The sequence below is a fragment of the Eptatretus burgeri genome, chromosome 2, assembly GCF_056783735.1.
Source record: "Eptatretus burgeri isolate ZD-2024b chromosome 2, Ebu_testis_v1, whole genome shotgun sequence".
In the NCBI taxonomy this organism is placed as follows: Eukaryota; Metazoa; Chordata; class Myxini; order Myxiniformes; family Myxinidae; genus Eptatretus; species Eptatretus burgeri.
The window spans coordinates 40,143,388-40,149,406 of record NC_140962.1 but is presented as its reverse complement, the minus strand read 5'-3'; the positions used below and the strand labels follow the sequence as shown (position 1 = coordinate 40,149,406).

The window sequence follows — 6,019 nt, the reverse complement described above, 5'->3', positions numbered from 1 at the left end:
CGCCGTAGGGGTATGAAGCGACTGACATGAAACGTCCGCTTGACATTTTCTGACATCTGAGATGTCAAGCTACCCAAAAATCACAATGGCGTTTATTCAGTCGCTTGATACCCACTTTTCACCTGGCTAATGGACGAAGTTGTTCCATATTTTCAGGAGGGCTACTAAAGTTTCACCTAATTTTTGCTCGTTTTGGCCCAAAAGCAATTTTTAGCTTCCGAAAGAGTGAGAAATATGCATCCCAGAGGTTATCTGATGCCATAATTGAAAGATTTGGATGCCAATAAGTAAATATTTGCAATATTAACTTTCTGGAGGAGTCCATTATAAAATTATAAGCCCCTGAAGTTGAAAAAAAATGCGTTTTCACATTTGGAATTTTTAGGGCAAAATTTCAAAGGTCTCTCGAGATCGATATTTCTTAAACTATGAGGAATTGAAATCCAATCATTTACATGGTGGGTAGAGCCATATAGATCTACATTTAAGAATTTTTCCAGCAAAATCTGAGGAGGTGACCTGGGTAGGTTTTTGAAATTTAGGTGAATTGGCACGGAATGACCCCACTCTTTCTTCCTTGGATACACTCTCCACCACTTCATTTAACTCACTCCAGAAATCTTGTTTATACTCCATCTCACACCCCACTTGCGGGGCATATGCACTGATGACATTCATCATCACCCCTTCAATTTCCAACTTCACACGAATCACTCGGTCCGACACTCTCCTTACCTCCAATACCCTCTTGACATAATCCTCCTTCAGGATAACCCCGACACCATTTCTCCTCCCATCCACAACATGGTAGAACAGTTTGAAACCACCTCCAATGCTCCAAGCCTTACTCCCCATCCACTTGGTCTCTTGTACACACAGTATGTCTCCCTTTCTTCTCTCCATCATATCAGCCAACTCTCACCCTTTGCCAGTCATAGTCCCAACATTCAAAGTTCCAACTCTCACCTCCACACTTCTCCCCTTCCTCCTCTCCCACTGCCTCTGGACACGCCTTCCTCTTCTCCTTCGCCCAGCAGTCAAACAATTTCCACCGGTACCCTGCTGACCAACAGTACCGGTGGCCGTCGTTGGTAACCCGGGCTTCAACCGATCCGGTATGGAAATCCGTTTTATGATCCGCATAATGATTTGGCACAGGTTTTATGCTGGATGCCCTTCCTGATGCAACCCTGGTCGCCTCTTATGACACAGGGATACGGTACACCTATTCCAACCGGGGCATTATCATGTACTATCATATACTACTATTGTCATGCAATATGTGTGCATCATACAATATCATGTGTGTATCATACAATATTGTCAGGTATGAATGCCAGGTGCGACTATTGATTGGCCACATATGGTCTATATTTAAACATTTGACTCATTTAAACATTTGGCAATTGCATTAATCAGGTGTCTGGATTCAAACCCTTGTCCTGGCTGCTTCAAATTGTGTTTCCAAGCCTTTTGTCTTTGCTTTAAAATGTATTACAAGCAAGCCAGCCGATGTCCTTGTCCGAGCAGTCTGGGAGGCTGTTTATTAATTCCAGTGCAGAGAAACTACAAAGGCAGGAAAACTACAAAGGATTTGCTGCTGTTTATGAATATGTGCCAGCACTCTCTCGAAGCCCGAACCGGCCCAAACCGTGAGAAATATGTTGGCTTGCCAAACTTCCCCTGGGGGGGGGGGGGAAGCCCACTTTCCCATTTGTTTCTTGCTTTTGCTTTGCTTTGCTTTCTCAACCGAGGAATAGATTTTATATATGAGAGTTTTGTAGTGTGACTTTTCAGTGTGGTCCAGGGTCTGACTGCTGTGGTCGGTCCCTGTGCCACCTCCGCATGCATGTGCTGTGCTGCTTCAATAAATCGTATCATTCGAGAATCCTCAGTTGACTCACCTCAATTCTTGGCTGGGATGGGAGGGTTTTCATGACAAATATGTGTGTAGCATGTGTGCACCATGCGTGCAGCATGTAATAGCATGTGTATCATGGGTGTAGTATCACGTGTGTTTCATGCGTGTATCACATGTGTTTCATGTAATAGCATGCGTGTATCACATATCATGCGCGTATCACGTGTGTATCATGTGTGTGTCATAACGTGTGAATCATGCGTGTATCACGTGTGTATCATGCGTGTAGTATATGTATACCATATAACGTGTGTATCATGCGTGTACCATGTGTGTATCATGTGTGTATCACTTGTGAACCATGCAATAGCATGTGTGTATCGTGTGTGTAGCATGAGTGTATCATGTGTGTATCATGTATGTGTATCATATAATATCACACGTGTATCATGTGTGTGTAGTATTGTATCATATAACAACGTGTGTATCACGTGTGTATCATGCGTGTATCACGCGTGCACCGTGCGTGTACCGCACGCGTACCATATAAACACTGTGTGTGTATCATATGTGTGTGGCATGTGTATCACATAACATGTGTGTATCATGCGTGTATCACATGTGTGCCATGTGTGTATCATAATATCACGCATGTACCATGTATGTGTATCATGCAATATCACGCGTGTATCATGTGTGTGTAGTATGTATACCATATAATAACATGTGTGTATCATGCGTATGTATCATGCGCGTATCATGTGTGTACCATGTGTGTAGTATGCGAATCATATAACGTGTGCATCATGCATGTATCACGTGTGTATCATGCGTGTATCACGTGTGTATCATGTGTGCGCGCCATATAATATCATGTGTGTATATATAGTGTGTGTCATGCGTGTGTCACGTGTGTATCATGTGTGTACCATATATTATAAGTATCATGCGTGTATCACATGTGTTTCATGTAATAGCATGCGTGTATCACATATCATGCGCGTATCACGTGTGTATCATGTGTGTGTCATAACGTGTGAATCATGCGTGTATCACGTGTGTATCATGCGTGTATCATGTGTGTAGTATGTGTATACCATATAACGTGTGTACCATGTGTGTATCATGTGTGTATCACTTGTGAACCATGCAATAGCATGTGTGTATCGTGTGTGTAGCATGAGTGTATCATGTGTGTATCATGTATGTGTATCATATAATATCACACGTGTATCATGTGTGTGTAGTATTGTATCATATAACAACGTGTGTATCACGTGTGTATCATGCGTGTATCACGCGTGCACCGTGCGTGTACCGCACGCGTACCATATAAACACTGTGTATCATATGTGTGTGGCATGTGTATCACATAACATGTGTGTATCATGCGTGTATCATGCGTGTATCACATGTGTGCCATGTGTGTATCATAATATCACGCATGTACCATGTATGTGTATCATGCAATATCACGCGTGTATCATGTGTGTAGTATGTATACCATATAATAACATGTGTGTATCATGCGTGTGTATCATGCGCGTATCATGTGTGTACCATGTGTGTAGTATGCGAATCATATAACGTGTGCATCATGTGTGTATCATGCGCGTATCATGTGTGTACCATGTGTGTAGTATGCGAATCATATAACGTGTGCATCATGCATGTATCACGTGTGTATCATGCGTGTATCACGTGTGTATCATGTGTGCGCGCCATATAATATCATGTGTGTATATATAGTGTGTGTCATGCGTGTGTCACGTGTGTATCATGTGTGTACCATATATTATAAGTGTATCATGCGTGTATCACGTGTTTCATGTAATAGCATGCGTGTATCACATATCATGCGCGTATCACGTGTGTATCATGTGTGTGTCATAACGTGTGAATCATGCGTGTATCACGTGTGTATCATGTGTGTAGTATGTGTATACCATATAACGTGTGTATCATGCGTGTATCATGTGTGTATCACTTGTGAACCATGCAATAGCATGTGTGTATCGTGTGTGTAGCATGAGTGTATCATGTGTGTATCATGTATGTGTATCATATAATATCACACGTGTATCATGTGTGTGTAGTATTGTATCATATAACAACGTGTGTATCACGTGTGTATCATGCGTGTATCACGCGTGCACCGTGCGTGTACCGCATGCGTACCATATAAACACTGTGTGTGTATCATATGTGTGTGGCATGTGTATCACATAACATGTGTGTATCATGCGTGTATCACATGTGTGCCATGTGTGTATCATAATATCACGCATGTACCATGTATGTGTATCATGCAATATCACGCGTGTATCATGTGTGTGTAGTATGTATACCATATAATAACATGTGTGTATCATGCGTGTGTATCATGCGCGTATCATGTGTGTACCATGTGTGTAGTATGCGAATCATATAACGTGTGCATCATGCATGTATCACGTGTGTATCATGCGTGTATCACGTGTGTATCATGTGTGCGCGCCATATAATATCATGTGTGTCTATATAGTGTGTGTCATGCGTGTGTCACGTGTGTATCATGTGTGTACCATATATTATAAGTATCATGCGTGTATCACATGTGTTTCATGTAATAGCATGCGTGTATCACATATCATGCGCGTATCACGTGTGTATCATGTGTGTGTCATAACGTGTGAATCATGTGTGTATCACGTGTGTATCATGCGTGTATCATGTGTGTAGTATGTGTATACCATATAACGTGTGTACCATGTGTGTATCATGTGTGTATCACTTGTGAACCATGCAATAGCATGTGTGTATCGTGTGTGTAGCATGAGTGTATCATGTGTGTATCATGTATGTGTATCATATAATATCACACGTGTATCATGTGTGTGTAGTATTGTATCATATAACAACGTGTGTATCACGTGTGTATCATGCGTGTATCACGCGTGCACCGTGCGTGTACCGCACGCGTACCATATAAACACTGTGTGTGTATCATATGTGTGTGGCATGTGTATCACATAACATGTGTGTATCATGCGTGTATCATGCGTGTATCACATGTGTGCCATGTGTGTATCATAATATCACGCATGTACCATGTATGTGTATCATGCAATATCACGCGTGTATCATGTGTGTAGTATGTATACCATATAATAACATGTGTGTATCATGCGTGTGTATCATGCGCGTATCATGTGTGTACCATGTGTGTAGTATGCGAATCATATAACGTGTGCATCATGTGTGTATCATGCGCGTATCATGTGTGTACCATGTGTGTAGTATGCGAATCATATAACGTGTGCATCATGTGTGTATCATGCGTGTATCACGTGTGTATCATGTGTGCGCGCCATATAATATCATGTGTGTATATATAGTGTGTGTCATGCGTGTGTCACGTGTGTATCATGTGTGTACCATATATTATAAGTGTATCATGCGTGTATCACGTGTTTCATGTAATAGCATGCGTGTATCACATATCATGCGCGTATCACGTGTGTATCATGTGTGTGTCATAACGTGTGAATCATGCGTGTATCACGTGTGTATCATGTGTGTAGTATGTGTATACCATATAACGTGTGTATCATGCGTGTATCATGTGTGTATCACTTGTGAACCATGCAATAGCATGTGTGTATCGTGTGTGTAGCATGAGTGTATCATGTGTGTATCATGTATGTGTATCATATAATATCACACGTGTATCATGTGTGTGTAGTATTGTATCATATAACAACGTGTGTATCACGTGTGTATCATGCGTGTATCACGCGTGCACCGTGCGTGTACCGCATGCGTACCATATAAACACTGTGTGTGTATCATGTGTGTATCATATGTGTGTGGCATGTGTATCACATAACATGTGTGTATCATGCGTGTATCACATGTGTGCCATGTGTGTATCATAATATCACGCATGTACCATGTATGTGTATCATGCAATATCACGCGTGTATCATGTGTGTGTAGTATGTATACCATATAATAACATGTGTGTATCATGCGTGTGTATCATGCGCGTATCATGTGTGTACCATGTGTGTAGTATGCGAATCATATAACGTGTGCATCATGCATGTATCACGTGTGTATCATGCGTGTATCACGTGTGTATCATGTGTGCGCGCCATATAATATCATGTGTGTCTA

The 6,019-nt window shown here is 41.6% G+C and overlaps 1 protein-coding gene across 1 annotated transcript in view; it reads right to left on the bottom strand.

The window, feature by feature from the left end:
* LOC147031871 (uncharacterized) overlaps positions 1-6,019 on the bottom strand; it is a 65,219-nt gene that overhangs the window by 32,901 nt on the left and 26,299 nt on the right. The window lies entirely within an intron of this gene.